Genomic DNA, 18,462 nt, shown 5'->3' on the forward strand with positions numbered 1-18,462 from the left:
ATATGGATACACTGTGCCCACGGGAAGTCCTCTTCCATTCACAAATCTCTGGGAAAGCAGTCTTCTGGTGAACAGCTGGAACATTCTGCTTTGTATGATTAGTGCTCAAGAAAGTCTGGAAATTACACTCACTGAACTGTTCAGAGGCTGATTGCTTCCCTTCCCTGTGTGCCAATCACATTTAAACCATTCCCCTCTATTCAGTCATTCTAAAAAAAAATCAACTTGGTTTGAGTGGTGGTTAGTTAAAATGGTCAATTCTCCTACCTAACTAAGGCTCCCTAAAGGTTTTGTGGAAATGCAGTAGAAGAAGTTACATGTAATTGCACCTACAAATTGACTTCTAAGGGAGGGAGGGAGAATGGGATGGAATTGGGGTAAGGGCGGGCCTGGATTTATTTATGTTCTTATTCTTAAACACTTTTCAGTAGAGTTACCATAAGCCAGTTACTCAACTCCTTTGAATCTCTGTTTCCAAATTTATAAAATGATGAAAGGAGGATTATCTTAAGAAAGAAATGCAAAAATGCATATAAAGTAACATGTGTTCAAAAGGAAAAAAGGAAAAAGTTATGCACTTAGATCATTCAATCATTCATCTGTTGTCTGTTTCCCATGGAGAACCAACCATCAGCACAAATGAGAAAGCTCTAGGCAGTCTCATCATTCCAAAAAAGGCCCCATTTTATTTGCAAGGGGAATGGCTTTAAGTTAAGTAAAATGATAAATTTTTCATTAATCATTTTGACAAATATTTGAAAAATTTCTGTGGAAGTCTTTAAAATCCAGTTAGATTGTATTTACTGTGATATTTTAAAACAATGGCCTCTTTAAAAATAACCCTAGTCCTAGAATTCTATGACAAAAATCTGTCACCCCCCCCCCCCCCCCCCCCCCCCCCCCCCCCCCCCCCCCCCCCCCCAGAATCAGACACCTCAAATTATAAATCAAACTGGAACAAATTACTATTATTTGTGATTCCTTAAGTCATTGGCATGCACATTAATTTCTCAATGAAGAGTGAAACAAAAATCATCTTTTCTCATTTTTAAATACCTACTCAGCCAGTTTTATTAAGTGGAAATAAAAACAGAGCAGATAGCAAGGGGAGAGAGAACGAAACATAGTATTTTATAAAGCAAGCCAGTAATACATTCCATACAGGCTCCTGCAATGAACATTAACACCATACTATTATTACAAATACATGTTGATTCTCAACTTCTGGTATTCTAGCCTTGAAAAATAAAGCATTCTTTCACCTAAAATCTTCACTTTTCTTTAGAATTATCTATGTTCAGAGTCCATGGAGATCACTAACTCTATCACTGCTGGGTGGGTTTTTTTAATCATTAAATTTTATTTCAATAATTCTATATATACACACTTTCTTGTAACTTCATGCTAGACTAAGTAGAATGTAAATATTTGGAAATTATTAGTATCACCTAATAAAAAGGAGCATTTATTCCTTGTTATTCATGCTTCCTAAGGACACATTCCTGTTGCTCTTTGGGGGCAGTATGATGGTTAAAAAGGTAGATCAGAAGTCACACTGCCTAATTTGAACCCCAGCCCAGACACTAACAAATAGCCCTACCTGGAACACATTATCTAATGTCTCCGTGCCTCAGTTCTTTTAGCTATTAAACAGGGCTGAGTTGTTTAGAGCTGTGCTTGGCACATACTCATGGAGTATAAGCCCTCAGAGAAGATCCAGTAAAACAAAGTTTCATAGCACAGAGAAAGAAAAGTCTATGCAGCTAAAAAGAAATTATAAAAGGAGGAAGATGGGAGAAATAGTGTGAGGAAAGGCCTGGTCAGAGAATGGCCCTGTGGGAATTGCACAGATTTGCCTCAGTGGCTCTCCTGAGCTTCCTGATGCTGGGATTTTTCTGGTTCCAGCAGCAACAATGAATATACCACGAGAGCATGGCCATCAAAATCTGTTGAAGAAATCTGTGCTAAACTCATAAATACTTTTAATAAACAAAAACAAACAAACAAACAAACAAAAAACATATAACAGCCGGGCCTAAGATAACTGTGCAAAGACCAAAGACCAATGAGAAGAAGGAGGAGGGCCCATGTTCACACTTGGAGAGCCCTCTGCAGTCTGGAGGAAGGCTGCACCGTGCAGCCTTCTTGTGCCTTTCCACATTCATTGGTGTTGTGGAGGCAGCTAGCTCCAGTTCCCTGAATCAACTGTGTTCCTGCTTCTCAGTGAGTTCACCTAGGTAGCTTGACAATGGCCATAGTGGGGGTGTTTACACCACAGAAATTAGCAAAGACTACACATCAGGGCAGTTTGGTTTTGTTTCATTTTCAGAAAGCTGGTGGTTAAACATTTCCCAATGTACCACTGGGAATAATAAAGAGTCTGGTTCAGAAAACTGGAAAAACTGAAAGAAAAAAATATCTGATAATGTAAAATGTTTTGTTTTGTTTTGTTTTGGAATTCCTTAGTTTTTCCCTTTATCCTAAGGCAGGAAACTGGGAATTGGACACAGTCTGTTATGCTTAATCTAAAGAAAAAAAAGCCAGACTGAACTACTGCCTCATAAGCGGTCAAAAACTATTAACTGACAGAACTTAAAAATTCTGGGGTTTTTTCCATTAAATACAAGTTCACCTCAGGTTCAAACTAGCTGTTAAGACTGTGTATTTACATCTGCCATAAGTTTATGATAAATGTCCTAAAAAGGAAGATGCAATAAAGTGAAATAATTCATATACTTTTTTCTCACCTTTTAAACATATGATTATTCTGACATTTTATGGAATATGAAGACTATCTATTTAGAATGATTACCTTACCACCTTACACCTAAATGACAATTTAACCTGTTCTTGTTTCTAGATAGTTCTTTGGGCATAAAGATGAAAAAATAGGGACTTGCAGTGGACCATCGGGGCTCCAAATAACGGTGCGGAATTAAGGAAACACACTTGTCAAAACAAAAACCATGGGACAGGGAGGACTCTTCAAACTGCCTGGCAGTATCCGAGTGCCTCATAGCCCCAGTTCACTTTATTATATAGACATATGCAAATCAAGGACCCTGATACAAAGTTGCACATCCAAGGCTAAGACAGGAACTCCCCCAAGGCAAAAACAGGGTACATTAGTGAAATCTACAAACATCTGAAACAAACAAAGAGTCAGAGGAAGGGCATGTATATTGCTTCCAGCAACCCAAGGAAGCAAGTGGAGTGGGTGCAAATACTCAGCATCAAAGCCAAATATGGAGATGGAGAGGGGAGAACTTATCCTTTTGCCAAGCCTCGAATCTATAACAGCTTTTTGCCATTAACAGTCCACAACATATCCCCCTTTTCTTTTTTATTTTTAATTTGTGTGCTGAGATTTGCACTTATCTGATTTCCTAGTTTCCCAGATTCTAATTTGGAGACAGACGGAAAAAATACAGAACAAACACAAAATTAGTATAGCCAATGCTAACAGATACCCAAAACAAGTATACTAATACATCACAGTGATTAAAGCCTTTAAGCAACTCTTTTGTTTGTTTGTTTTTCTTTTTTTTCTGAAGCTGGAAACAGGGAGAGACAGTCAGACAGACTCCCGCATGCGCCCGACCGGAATACACCTGGCACGCCCACCATGGGGCGACACTCTGCCCACCAGGGGGCGATGCTCTGCCCATCCTGGGCGTCGCCATGTTGCGACCAGAGCCACTCTAGTGCCTGAGGCAGAGGCCACAGAGCCATCCCCAGCGCCCGGGCCATCTTTGCTCCAATGGAGCCTTGGCTGCGGTAGGGGAAGAGAGAGACAGAGAGGAAAGTGCGGCAGAGGGGTGGAGAAGCAAATGGGAGCTTCTCCTGTGTGCCCTGGCCGGGAATCGAACCCGGGTCCTCCGCACGCTAGGCCGACGCTCTACCGCTGAGCCAACCGGCCAGGGCCTCCTTTAAGCAACTCTTGGCTAATACAACAAGAATCTATAAAAGAGTAATGTCCTTAACGTGTTCACCAAGTCCAAGTTGGCACCAACACCATTCCAAATCTCTGCAAATGCAACCCAACCCCAGTTCAGTCCATCAAAAACTGTCACAGGAGCAGGAGTCCAGGAAAAGTCCAAATTCAGGAAAAGTCCACATGGCACTGGAACTGCTGTCACACTTCCATACTCTGAAGCTAGCATCAAAGTCCCAATGGCCGCTGCTCCCAGCTGGCAATGACCCAGGTAGACTGGAAAAGCCATCTGCAGCACGCATGAAGACGGAGCTTCCTTTTTCTTTAAACTTCCAGTTTCCCTTCTTCCTCACAGCAAAAGCATGTAAGCCTGGCAGGCTTTGGCTTAAATGACCATCCTTTCCACTGTTGAAGCAGGGCTCTGATGAAGTTCCAGTTAAAGCATTGGAGCCTCTGAGGGCATATGCCAAGAGCTAGTATTTTACCTGATCTCCTTTGGGCTTTTTCGGCCTCTTGGTACCTTAAAAGCCATGCTCAGAAGATCTCACTGAGGGGCTTGAAAGTCCCTATCTGCCTATATATCTGGAGCTATTTGGAAAAGGACAAAACAGTGTTATTAACTGGAATCAAATAAAAATAAAAAAGAGGTAGTAGTTTGCAGGACAAAAAAATTTGGCATCTCTTGTACATCAGCATTCAAAAGAAACTGTTTGAAGTAAAAAGCATCACAGGGTAGACCTACAGGAGCTCCAGGACATGACTCTTCCCCCTTTCTTTTTATATTATTTACAATTGAATCTTCAAGCAAATGTTAAGCACACTTTACAATATTTTGACTTCAAAGATTGCAAGAAATTCTTGACTTTGTTACCTTTTAACAAAAATAGAGTAAATGCACCTTCAAGCAACATTCCCACACTTATCAAAACACCCCCTTAATATTAATTAACAGGCACCTTAAAGAGTATATATCAAAACTGAAAAATCCCAGTGTGGTCTTCATTATTCTCCTATAGTAAAAAAAAAATCTTTACACTTTTATTATGTAAATCTATGCTGCTTCAAGCCTTTCACTTGCAGCCTGGAGCCTGGCCAAACCAGCAAGTCTTTTGGATCCAAAATGAGGGTGCTTTACTTATTCCAAACAAAATTATATTTATGTAGGGAAATGAAGTTATTTTTATTTTGTTTTCAATACTAGAGCCGGCATTTCCAAAATTATTATTATTACTACTTTTCATGTAAGAACTTAATTCAGGCCTTATAAACAAAGACACTTAGACATTAAACAAAGACTTCACATACAATCACACAAATCAAGAGTGAAACCTGGGGTTTTAGAGATTAAACTATGGCCTGCTTGATCTTAAGTAGGGCTACCTTAATAGGAACGTAATAAGGATATATACTAAACTGAGATCTCTCTCGAAAAATCTCAAGACAGCCGTATAAGATTTCTGTTCAGCAACACCCAAATCAGGCCCCCGTTTTGCCCTCTTTTCAAGCAATGGAGCAGGAAAGAAATAAAATGATCTAAAACATTAAAAAAATTAGATAATAATTGAGAAAGGGAAGAGAGCATAGTAAAATAAGCCTCATACAATTGCTCTTGTGAAGTAAGTCTCTCATCTAGAATCATGGTGTCTCATCAGTCATTCAGGGATCCACCAAGGAGCTTCAGCAGACCTAGGAAAAACACACACATATTCTCTGCCCCATAAGAGAACAGGGTCTGGCCTTTGCCAGATTCCTGTGAGCGGATTCTTCCATTGCACTTCAGGGAAGGCTTTCCTTGTAGGATTCCAGAGTCTCTCTGCTGCTGAATGACCCTGTATATCAGTATTCAAAAAATTTAAAGTAAAAAGAGCATGACAAAGAAGATTTGCAGGAGTTTCCTAATACTTAAGTTGCTATTTGGCTCCTAACTCTGAACACACCTCACAATGCACTAACCAAATCAGTAAGTCTTAAGGATCTACATTCTATTCTATTTAAATTTAAATGAGCGCTCCTTACAAGTTCTAAAAACACCCCATTTTTTCTAAATACTAGAGCCAGCATTTCCAACCCTTGCATGCAAAAAAAAAAAAACCCCAACTCAGGCCTTAAAACAGACACATTTTGACAACATTAAACAAAGACTAAACAGAGACAAGAATTAGACAAACCAGACAAACCAGAGAGAAACCCGGGATTTCAGAGCACATCCAGATTAGAAAGATGCTTGCCTGATATTAGTCAGGGCATTTTCTGACAGAGGGACTGAAGGATGTGACTAAACAAAATCTCCCCAAGAAAATTTGCTCTCGGCAGCTGCTGGGATATTTTCTATAGTCAGATCCAACACAAGTCCCCTACCTCAACCTCCAGGCAAAGAACAAGAAAGAAACAAAATGATAGCTCAAAAGATTGTAGCCAAAACATTAAAGAAAATCAGACCATGACAGGAAAAGCTGTAATATTCCTAATATCTGAGTCTCCTATCCATACTCAAGACAGTCCAACTTCCACAGCAAATAATTATCCCCAGAGAGAAAAGCACAAGCAATCTCCTTCCAGTCATTTGGGGCAAGAGCCTTTGCCCTAATAGTATCTAATAAACCAAGTGAAAAAGGGGCAGTAGGCCCATACTGAACACAAGCAAGTTTAAGCTCTTTCAGAGTTCTAAAAGGTACAGGTTCATGTTCTCGCACTAGTCTCCCTGTATCATCCTGTCTTTCTACAACAGGAAAATGGGTAAAGCCATCATTTATTGTTTCCCCTACATTTTGAGCCTGGTCTATAGACTGTTGGAGAGGGGATTTCCCAGATTTTGAGCTATAGACTATGGAATCAGCCCGATAAGGGAACAGAGGAGCAGAGGGTTGAATGTAGGAAGGAGCTGAGGGCAGCGGAGGCCCCGCGGCTAAGGCAGTCATAGCCATGGATTTTTCATCTCCCTGTCATCCTCAAACTCCAAGTTATCCTTGTATTCACGTCCCTCTGTTTCTGGCTCACCCTGATACTCTTCAGACAACGATTTGTCTTCATATGGAAACATTTCTACATAAAGGTCCCTTATTTTTTACCCTATCTGTCCCATATTCTTTTACTCCCAACTACACTTTCCCCAAAAACTTTCTTTACTCACTGTGCGCACTTCACTTTGGGGAGTTCCGTCACCTTCCTTCAGTTTTAGTTTCCTCGTACTCATATTCAAGTCCCTGTTCAGGCGCCACTTACCGTGGACCAGCACGGCTCCAAATAATGGTGCGGAATTAAGGAAACACACTTGTCAAAACAAAAACCATGGGACAGGGAGGACTCTTCAAACTGCCTGGCAGTATCTGAGTGCCTCATAGCCCCAGTTCACTTTATTATATAGACATATGCAAATCAAAGACCCTGATACAAAGTTGCACATCCAAGGCTAAGACAGGAACTCTCCCAACGCAAAAACAGGGTACATTAGTGAAATCTACAAACATCTGAAACAAACAAAGAGTCAGAGGAAGGGCATGTATATTGCTTCCAGCAACCCAAGGAAGCAAGTGGAGTGGGTGCAAATACTCAGCATCAAAGCCAAATATAGAGATGGAGGGGGGAGAACTTAGCCTTTTGCCAAGTCTCGAATCTATAATGGATTTTTGTCATTAATGGTCCACAACAGGAACTGAAATGAAGAAATAGCTCTCTACTTTTATTAGTCTGCTCTGTCTGCTGTAACAAAGTACCAGACTAGGTGACTTGAACAACAAAAATTAATTTTCTCACAGTTCTGGAAGCTGCAAGTTCAAGACCACGGTATCAGCAGGTTTAGTTTCTTCTTGGGCCTTTCTCTCTGGCTTGCAGGTGGCCATCCTCTCTTATGTCCTCACATTGCCTTTCGTCTGTGTGTGTCTGGGTCCTAATCTCCTCTTCTGTTAAGGACACCAGTCATACCAGTTTAGGGTCTACTCTACAAATCTTATTTAACCTTAATCACCTCTTTAAAGATCCTATCTCCAGGTACAATCACATTCTGAGCACTAGGAGTTAAGATTTTTACAGATAAATTGAGGAGAAAGAGTGCATGGGGACACTGCCTAAGCATAAGATAATTTACTCAAAAGAAACTTTGATTTAACAATATCACAAATTGAGCTTCCAGAGAAATAAACTCCAGAGGGATGGGGACTTGGATGCAGGAGGTTTGTGGGGAGCACTCTTGGGAACATTGATAGGCAGAAAAGGACACAAGACTTGGCAGAGGGAGAATACAGTTATGCTAAAGGCCTCAGAAGGCCATGTGGGTTCCCAGTGTCTCTGTGGTTTTCTTTTCTCACAGAGAGGCCTCATTTGTTCTAAAACATGAAGCTTTGAGGGTTTCTTGAAAATGGTACTTTCACTCAGTAAAAATATGTCAAGATGAAAATGTTATCTGTGGGAATCCATTTGGAAAAAAAGGATTAAACTAAGAACATGAAAGAAACATGTCTACTTTCCCCAAATGATCAAGTATCCGCCCAGAACATGACAAAAAAATGTTCTGGAAATGGCACAACAGAAATATTATTTGACGATCATGGAGAAGCCAGGGTGCCCTTGTACTCACCATCTCTATACAAACATCTGAAGTGCAGAAATCCGGGAGCTTCTTGTTCTTAGATCCATTCTGAGTTCTCCTTTAGATGAAGGAGGTTTCTGTCATCTTTTCCCCACAATTTGCCTTATTCCATTAAAAAACTATGTCTCCAGGTTTGACCAGGGTCTTAAGACACCCGTGGAGTCACTGTTAACACTAAAAAAAACAAACAAGCATTTCTATCCTCTAAGTGCCATCCAGAGTCCCCTCAGCCTACACCCTGGTTCAGTTAGAGAGGCATCTTTGAGTAAGACATCCAACTGAACAATGGGCTTACACCTAGGGGAGGGGTCGGGAACCTATGGCTTGCGAGCCAGATGTGGCTCTTTTGATGGCTGCATCTGGCTTGCAGACAAATCTTTAATAAAAAAAATAATAACGTTAAAAATATAAAACATTCTCATGTATTACAATCCATTCATTTTCTACTGCTCATGTTCATGATTGCAAGTGGCTGGAGCCAATCACAGCTGTCCTCCAGGACAACACCAAATTTTTATTGGATAATGCGTAATGTACATGGGTCATTGTATGGGTCTCACAGAATTATATTTTAAAATATATGGCGTTTATGGCTCTCTCAGCCAAAAAGGTTCCCAACCCTGATCTAGGGCTTCCTTGTTGTGTTCAAGTTTCTTTCCACCTCTGCCCTGTACTCTGCCATCCTGTAGATACACAGAATTGTAGAGGTGAAGGGACACATGAGTGAGGGTAAGGCCACAGTAAGCTGTAATAACAGGTAAACCCTATGATTTCTGGGACCAAAGCACAGTTTGGTCCCCACTCCTGTGACAGTCAGTGCACAGCTATCCTCAGCAATTTAATTCCCTTTCATCATGTGGCCCCACTATCCCAAGTTCCTTCACTTCTGGAAGCATAGACAGGAAGAAAGAAGCTACAGGACATTGTAGAGCGCAGGCCAGGAAAGTGGGGTAAATCCCAGCATTCTATTGGGCCAAAGAGGGCTGAGTATTGGAGAGAAGTGCAAAGATGCTAGTAGTGTTTGCCTCAGAGTCTTTAGGTGCCACTTGCCTCAATCCCTTCAAGTTTTGCTGTTGTTAATTTTTTTAATTGAAGCAACCAAGACTCAGAGAACATGTCACACACAGCTAATCAGTGACAGTTCAGCTCAATGCTAGTCAAGAGTCCTCTTGTCTATTTCTATTAATTCCAGAAATCTCACAATACAGTTGAAGCATTGTTCCTAGATCTTTCTAATCAGGATTCTGGGGTGAGGAGGACTATGACCACCCTGCTCTGAGGCCAACAGTTCTGGTGCTTCCCTCTCAGTCTGAAAGCTGAACAGATGAATTCTTCAAGGAGCAAGTGCCAGTAGCCAGCCCTAATTATGGGAAATGCTGTGTGGCTCCTACTGGGTATAAAATTACTTTGTGGAAAGTCAAGAAAAATAGAATACTCTGTAATGCTTTATTCAGAGGCCAAAAGTCACCTATTAAGGTTGCATTTTGTACTTGATTCTGTCAAGATAACTGAAAGGGTGGAGACAGAATTGTATACAAAGAACAATTCTGAATGATGTCAGCCTGGCTTGCAGCCATTACATTGGCTCATAGAAAATACATCTCTCAAGATTATCCTCTTCATAGTTGAGATCAAATGTGAGAAGAAGCAGAGACTTGCAAACAATACCTAATAAAGAATAAGAAAATGAGTGCAGACAGGGATGGTCTCCTTGGTGGGTTCCCGAAGCCGTCTTCAATGGTGGAAAGCACTCCCTTGTGGAAATCTGGATAAACCTTTGCCTCATCTCTGACCATCCACATCAATGTCTAGTGAACACTTAGTTACTTTTGTTTTCTTTAAGTCTGACTTTACCATTATCTGGATTTTTTACCTGAACTTTAAAATTGTAATATGACGGTCTGACATTGAGTAAAGACTCCATAGTAGTTCTCTTAGTTTTAAAGATCTTAGGCAAACTATATAACATTCTGTGGTCTCCCTTCTCCCACCATAACTGCTAGGGAGAAAAAAGAAATAAAAATTGCATTTGCCACTTGTCTAGAAGTTAAGGTGCTAATTTAATCTAAACATTTGTTATCACATAAAATCTAGTAAAATAATAGTAATTATATTTACAGCAGTGCCAGATTATTTACTTAGTTTCCTTTTCCAAAAAAATACAATCACATCACAGATTTACTGATCAGATATTAAAATAGTAAAGAATTTAATTATACGTGCTTTCATTTTTTAATCTTTCTATCTCATTCTTTTCTTTCCATGCTTATTAATCCTTCTTTAAATAAATTTTGTCCTTACAGGTTGAGGGAATATTGTGCCCATCCTATTAACAGTGACATTGTAGCCAGTGAAATTAACAGGTTTACAGAATCACAGGTTAGTTTGTGACAAAACTTGTGCTCAACTCAATGTTCAGAATGGGGAGCAAGAGGGATGGAGGTAGACCAGATAGGTATCTCCAAAACCCTGGAGATAAGGTAGCTTTCAAAATTAAACTAGTAAAATTAAACATAAAATACATGCAAACTTGGGAAACTAAGGGATATATTGATAATTAGTCAATTGTGGAAGTAAACCAAGAAGTCATCCATCTGTATATAAAATAGAAGTCTGTAGAAGTGTCTCAACCAACAGACCCACTGATGTGGGCTACAGTAACAAGGAAGATGTACATTTGACTGTAAGTTAGTGAGCAGAGAACTGAGTGGCTGTGTCATGCCTGTTTTGGTAAAAAGCTATGTGAACAGAAGTAATTGGTTAGCCAAGGAAGCTGTAAAAAGAATCAGAATCCATAGAGGCCCTCTGGATGGCACAGCCCATCAACCTGGAAGATTTAGGGAAGACTGGCTTGATAGTGTTCATTAAAGCATCATGGTTCCCTTGGCAGGACTATCCCTTTTGTGGGTAAGAATGCCTCTAGCCACTTACAGTAATATTATAAGAGCGAGTAAAATCCTTTGTACCAATTCTGTAGACACCAAGCAACATTGTGATAATTAGGCTCCTCATACAGTGAGCCTATTGACAGAACTGCCTCAAAGTTTTCTGGTCTATTCTTCCACTTAAACACCACCTTATAGGGTGCACCTGGGCAGGCAGTAACATTACTCAGAGACAGCTCAGGCTTCACTCTGTGCCCCTCTTGAACTGCGGCTAAACCAGCTGTGTGTAATTTTCACTGAAATGTATATAAAGTCAAGATCAAGATGTTCGAATAATATGACTGCCTTTAGTAGTGATCTGACAAAACAATTGCCATGTTGTAAGCCAGAAACAGTCTTCAGAATGAAAGGATGAAAAGAACCTAAACCATTTTAACAGGCCACATGCTGATTTTGAATTGTAGCTAAGACCCTGCCACAGATAACTTTATTAAAGATACCAATGCAGTTGACAGGCTAATGTTTTCCAGGTTTTTTTCCACCTTATCCAGTTGCAGTAATTGTTAGGTGATAAATACAGTGACAGCTCTTTACAAAATTTAGCTTCCAGAGCTGAAACATTAAGTGGCACCTCTCACCTGCTGGGTGATAGGTTAGCATATTACCCATGTCCCTTCTCCACTCTCCATCCTACAACTCTGTCTGGAATCTTATGCACTTAAGGCATTAGATTTCACATAAAACCTATTGTAATGAAAACAAAGTCAGAAAGCTCTACTACATGATGACAGGGATATATAAGATAGTACATAGAGAACAGGGCTGAAGGCAGTGAAGAATATGGCATAAACTTGAGAACATTATCCCTAGTCTCTACAAGATTTTTGATCAGTGTGTTGTATGTGTGTGTCTGTCTGTCTATCTGTATGTTTTGCCTGGGTCTTTAGTGAATAGAATTTGTATATTCTTGTACCTTCATGCAAGCTTATCACAGGTACAAAATCCATGTTTGTAGATGTTAATTGGGTTTTTAAAATAGGTTTATTAAGGTATAAATGACATATGTAAACTGCACATGTTTAAAGTATATGCTTTTATAATGTTGATGTACATATGCACCTATAAAACCATCACCACAATCAAGATAATGAACAATCATCAGCCCCAAAATTTTCCTCCTGCTCTTTACAATTCTATCTTCTACCCCTTCCTACTGCCATCCTTTCCCCAGGAAACCACTGATCTGCTTTAGGTTTAGGTTCTTTTCATCTTTTCATTCTGCAGACTGTTTCTGGCTTACAATATGGCAATTGTTTTGTCAGATCACTAAAGGCAGTCATATTATTCGAACATCTTGATCTTGACTTTATATACAGTTCAGTCAAAATTACACACGGCTGGTTTCTGTTTGCAATTCTTGGAAATTTATTTAAATGAATCACATAATACATAGTTCTTTTTGTTTTCTGGCTTCTTTTATGCAGTATCATTATTTTGGTCTTCATCTGTGTTATGTCATATATGGCATAGAATTCATTGCTTTTCGTTGTTGTTGAGTAGAATTCACTGTATAGATGAACCACAGTGTATTTACTCATTCATCTGTTGATATATATACTTGGTTTATTCCCAAACCCAGGAAGGCTCTTTGCAGCTCTCATCACCCACCATCACTACCCTCTACCTCAATAAGTATGTGTGGGCACTTGTGCCCACACATACACACACAATCTTCCTTCTGCCTGGCTGACACAGACTGCTTACTTGGGGACTCATTTCTGTGCTTAATGAACTTTGTTCCTTATAAAAACATAAATTATCTTTGAAGGAAAAATAATTATTAACTTATGCTAAGTGACAGTATGGAGTAATAACAAGAGCCCTAGGCCAGGAAGTAAAGGTCTGGATTCTAACCCCAGCTGCCTTTATTTCTCCTCTGTAACCTAAGATTCCACTTATACTCCCCACTATACAATAAGGAGATGGTGGCACTTGAACCACTCATTCATTCAGAAGTCTTTCTTACTACTTACCATGGCCAAGTGTTAAGTACAAGAGACACAACAGTGGACAAAAAAATATCCCTGCTCCTTCAGAGCTTATATTCAAGTCAGAGAGATAGATAATAAGCCAATAAAGACATTTGATGAGCATAATAGAGGTCCATACGGTTGCAAGAAAGATAGTTGGTTTAAGAGCCAAATTATTTAAAGCATAGGAGACCAGCATAATAACTTCTGAGTGTATTCTAAGTGACATGGGAAACCTCTAGATAGAGGGTGTTGAGCAGGGAAGTAACAAGATCTGACTTATTAAGAAAAATCACTCAGACTGATGCACTGAGAACAAATTGTAGAGTGGCCATAGTGAAAGCAGGAGGACACTATAGCACTAAACTATTGCTAAGTGAAGAAGAAAGTTATCAGTGGCTTAGATTTAGATGGTAGTGGTGAAAGAGACAAGCAATAAATGTTTGGAACACATGTTGAACAATTAGATGCAGAGTATGGGCTCCATGCCACGGAATAAGAAAGGAGTAAAAGGTTGACTCCAATTTTGGCATGAGGCAAATGGAGATGTCATTTACTGATATCTAGAAGCCTGGAGAAGGAGAAGGTTTGAAAGGTATGTCAAGAGTTTGTTTCAGACAGGCTAAGTTGGGGTTGTCCATTAGGTAGTCAAGAGGCAGGTCAAGTAGGCAGTTGTACACACAGGGTAGGACTGCAGGAGAATGGTCACTGCTAGAGATTTACATTTGGGCCTGACCTGTGGTGGCACAGTAGATAAAGCATCAACCTGGATGACTGAGGTCACTGGTTCTAAACTCTAAGCTTGCCTGGTCAAGGCACATATGGGAGTTAATGCTTCCTGCTCTCCCCTCCTCTCTCCTCTCTAAAATGAATAAATTTTAAAAAAGAGAGAGATTTACATTTGGAATCATCAGTGTCTGCATGAAATTTATGGTAATGGGTGAGGTCACTGACTATTGTTAGAAATTAGAAGAGTTCCAATAAGAAGAAAATCCAAGAAAAGAGTGAGATGGGATAGCCATTTTTAATCTCTCATTTATTACTGGATTAAGTGAAATAAACACCTGGAATAATGTGATAAGGTGCTTCAGGCTGCAGACCAAGTAAGAGACACCTCAATTAGAATAGCCTAAAACAATAAAAATGTTTATCAGGTCACATGACATAACTCTGCAAGAAGAGTAGCTCTGAGTTTGGTTAATTCATTGGCTCAAAGATGTCATCAAGGTTTGTACTGTTCCCATAAAGGCAGATGGCTGCTGCAGGTCCAGATGTTATATTCTCTCCCAGTGTCCAGAGGTGGGATAAAGGGGAAGCCTTTACTTTTGAAGAGTGAGGAAACTTTATCAGAAGCTGTCCTGCAGTATTCCCTTTCAACTGAATCAGAATGTGGCAGACAGACACCCACACCTAAACTAATCCTAGCAGGGAGAATGATATAAATCAATATTCACACCTTGGGGCCAAGGAACAGAGTCTCCTGAAGGACACAGCCATTCTCAGGAGAGTGAAAAGAGTCAAGATTCTATGAAAGAGAAAGAATTGAAGGGGCAGTTGTTAGTTTAATGACCCATACTGTCTGCTATACAAGGGCTTGGCATTCCAAACGTGCCCTGTCCTCCACAGCAATGATACAAATATAGGAGGTTATGAACAGATATGCATTACCTCTCAGCCAAATGAGAAATTTTTGTTTCCTCAAGGTAGTGTTTGAGCAACTACTTAACTGCTCACCTGTTCTTTCTATAGTGTTGTAGAATCTAGGGTCAGAGACATTAAAAGTCCATGTGTCCTCAATATAAAGTCCCCATGAGTTTGTGTGTCAGATAAGGTCTCAGCAAGAAATACACGACATGCTCACATTATCCTAATTTAACAGGAACTCAGGGGATTTGAGGCCAGGACCAGCCATGAGTGAGGGCAGAGGAGAGTGAAGCCATGGGGAATGCAGCAGCCAGGCTAGGACCAGAGGGGTTTCCCTTTCACACTTGGGGCCCACATGGCAGAATGCTCTGAAGGATGGACACCCAACAGAAGCTAAGATCTCTGTCAAGGTACACAGCGAGTCCATAGTGACCTTGCATGATGAGGGGACCTAGGAATAAAAATGCCCTGACCTCGCTTCCTCCCTCCCTCCATAAGAAGCCAGAAGACAAGGGAGTCTATCAATAGAGTCTCTACAGGTGAGACTCCGGGACACAGAACAAGGGAGGAAAGGCTGAAAATGTTTCTGGAGGAGCAAATAAGAGATATCCAGCCTGCCCTTTAAGGGAGACCAGCTATTCTGAGGCCACTCGTTCTGCCTTGGGACAATTCTGACTGCTGGAAAGTTCCCTGTCAACCCAGGGATTCCATACAGAATAGTCCTAATATATCATCCCCATGACAACACTACAAATAGAAGACAACATGTCCACACATCTCACAGCCAGGTGCGGGAGCAAAAGTCATGGAGACTTTAATTTAATCCTTAACCCCAGTGTCGAATGGAGACTGAAGGTTAGGGTCTCCACATCTTTTCCTTAACACAGTGGTTCTTAGAGAGGGATGATTTTGGCCCCAGGAGATATTGATTATGTCTGCAGACATTTTCATTGTCACAACTTGGGGGAGGGTCTACATGCTTCTAGCATCTAGTGTGCAGAGGCCAAAGATGCTGCTAAACATCCTACAGGGCATGGGACAGCCCCACACAAGGAATAGCATGGTCCCAAGTGTCAGTAATGCCACGGATGAGAAACTCAACAATGGGGTCTGTAGAGGCTGTTGCTGTAAGACCTTCCCCAGAAATCACACCTTGAAGATCTCCTGTGTACCTGGGCTGATACCTCTGTTTTCAAGGTGAGCTAATAAAAACCAACACTAGGGCCCTTTGAGAACAGAGAGGAAAGAAGTCAGTGGGAGCAGAGATGCAGGGCTGAGGCAGGTGAACAAAGAGGGGCTGTTGCTTATATGTTGAATGGCCGTGGTTGAATTTCCCCTTGGTGAGAGCCCTAACTTCTGAGCCAATGGTGGGGGTGAGCAAGGCTGGACTGCGTGGACCAGCGCTGGCCAATCAGCCGCCCACAACATCAGCTTTGTGCAGGCAAGCATGTAAACAGGACCAGCCATGAAAAACATAAAAAAGAAATCAGAGTTGTTTGGTCTGCTGTCAGGAATGGGCTGTTGAAATATTCCAGCCCCAGTCCAAAATAAATGACCAACAGTGACAACAGGAGGCCACACCTGACATTTAGATACCCAAAGCCTGTGGGTTCCTTGTGCTGGAATCATCTCCCGGAAAACCAGCCACTGGCACCATCCTGTTTCTTATACCAGAGCCTGCTGAGCACCCGTGTTTGTCCAATCACCCACATGAGGACTGGAAAATGTTTAAAGGTCAACTGTGACCGTGACTCAAGAACAGGTGAAGTTAGTTTGTGCTAAAGGGCCGCAGACAGGAGTATTTGATAAACATCTGCCTCATAAGGCAATTCCTTTTAATTGACATCTATAGGGTCCAGATACCTGAAGTTTACCTATATTTAAGAATAACCTCAATGATGTAATTTTGGGGTGTGAAAAGCTTTCTAAAAGGTGTATCCTTTCTTTGCTTCAGTAAACAAAGTATGTTGACAATAATTCTACCATTTAAAGTGACTCGGGGAGGAACACAGCCAACTCCAAGCACCCAGCATTAGCCCCGAATTGGTGAGGGGGAAGCAGGCGGTGGTGGTTGTGTCCCTGAGCGTGAAAACTTGGTGCTGTTATACACAGTGCAGGGCAGAGTGGTGATTCTGACTTTGGGATGATTCAGCACTGATAACAGCTTACAATACGACTGTGGCTTCACTTTAGCAAGCTCTAAAAATAGAGACATTTCTGAAGCTTCAGCTAAACCAAAAAACACACCTAAAAGAAAACTTGCAAGAAGAATGAAATCCAAAAGAAAGAATACCCAACCTCCTTGAAGCACTGGAGGTTGGTGACAAATGTTCACCACTGGATCAGAACATAGCTTCCATTGATTTAGGAGAGAAAACTGTGTAGTGGTTTATACTGGATACAGAAATAGAAACAAAATCTCTCTGATCTACTGTCCCCAAAGTCTGAAGTGGCCAATAACAGAGGACAGAATGCTCAGGAGAATAAAATGAAAGTAAATTTCAACAGATGAAAATGAGAAAACTCCTCCAGGTCTCCTGGAAATAAGCCAAGTCAAAAGTTGCTCCGTGGACTCCTTTCTCCCTCCATCACTTCCCCCACCCATGCCAGGGTCAGGACTGGAACCAGGTATGCCAGGTCCAAAATTCCATGGTCCGCCAACACCAGCACCAGCACCACTATCCACTTCCTATCATGCTGGCTGCCTCCATTTCATTATAAACTACGAATAATTCCGCTGCCACCTCCCATATGTCCAGATTCTCTTGACGATACTGACACTTAGGAACATCTTAGTCATCTCTTAGTATATGAGCAGCTATCATACTGGCTACGACATGGGTTTCAAACAAAATAAAAAAGTAGGGTATTCACATTTTAATTAAGGAGGAATTCAAACAATATTCTTAGTTTAATAGGTGCCGCTCTCTCCCAAGGAGAACAGTATTTTGCCAGGTGTGCCCTGGTCAGTGTGAACAAAGTTTTTATCATTTTCTTTATGAACACTTGGTTGAGTGGCACAGTCCTCTGTATTGGCCTTTGTTGCATCTGACTCATGTTAAATAATCAGCCAGGTATTTCTAGGGAACAATTAGTTTCAATAACTGAATAGTGGAAATATGAGTAATTAGAAGAAACTCAAGGTCACATATAGTACAGAAAAGTCAATCTGTCAATATCACTATTGAGCACATTTGCACATTATAACCTTACTATGTTAAGCTTTTCATATATTAATGCCTTTAACAATAAGTGATAAAGCCTGCCAGGTGGTGGTACAGTTGATAGATCGTCAACCTGGGACATTGAGGACCCAGGTTTGAAACCCCGAGTCACCGGTTTGAACACAGGCTCATTTGGCTTGAGTGCAGGGTCTCCAGCTTA

At 40.8% G+C, this 18,462-nt stretch overlaps 1 protein-coding gene and 1 pseudogene across 1 annotated transcript in view; both read left to right on the forward strand.

Moving 5' to 3' along the window:
* Nucleotides 1-18,462, forward strand: part of NEDD9 (neural precursor cell expressed, developmentally down-regulated 9) — a 217,754-nt gene that overhangs the window by 87,926 nt on the left and 111,366 nt on the right. The gene's annotated exons all lie outside the window — the stretch shown is intronic.
* On the forward strand, nt 16,055-17,963 carry LOC136328684 (survival of motor neuron protein pseudogene; annotated as a pseudogene).

This window comes from Saccopteryx bilineata, chromosome 3, assembly GCF_036850765.1.
Source record: "Saccopteryx bilineata isolate mSacBil1 chromosome 3, mSacBil1_pri_phased_curated, whole genome shotgun sequence".
Classification (NCBI taxonomy): domain Eukaryota; kingdom Metazoa; phylum Chordata; class Mammalia; order Chiroptera; family Emballonuridae; genus Saccopteryx; species Saccopteryx bilineata.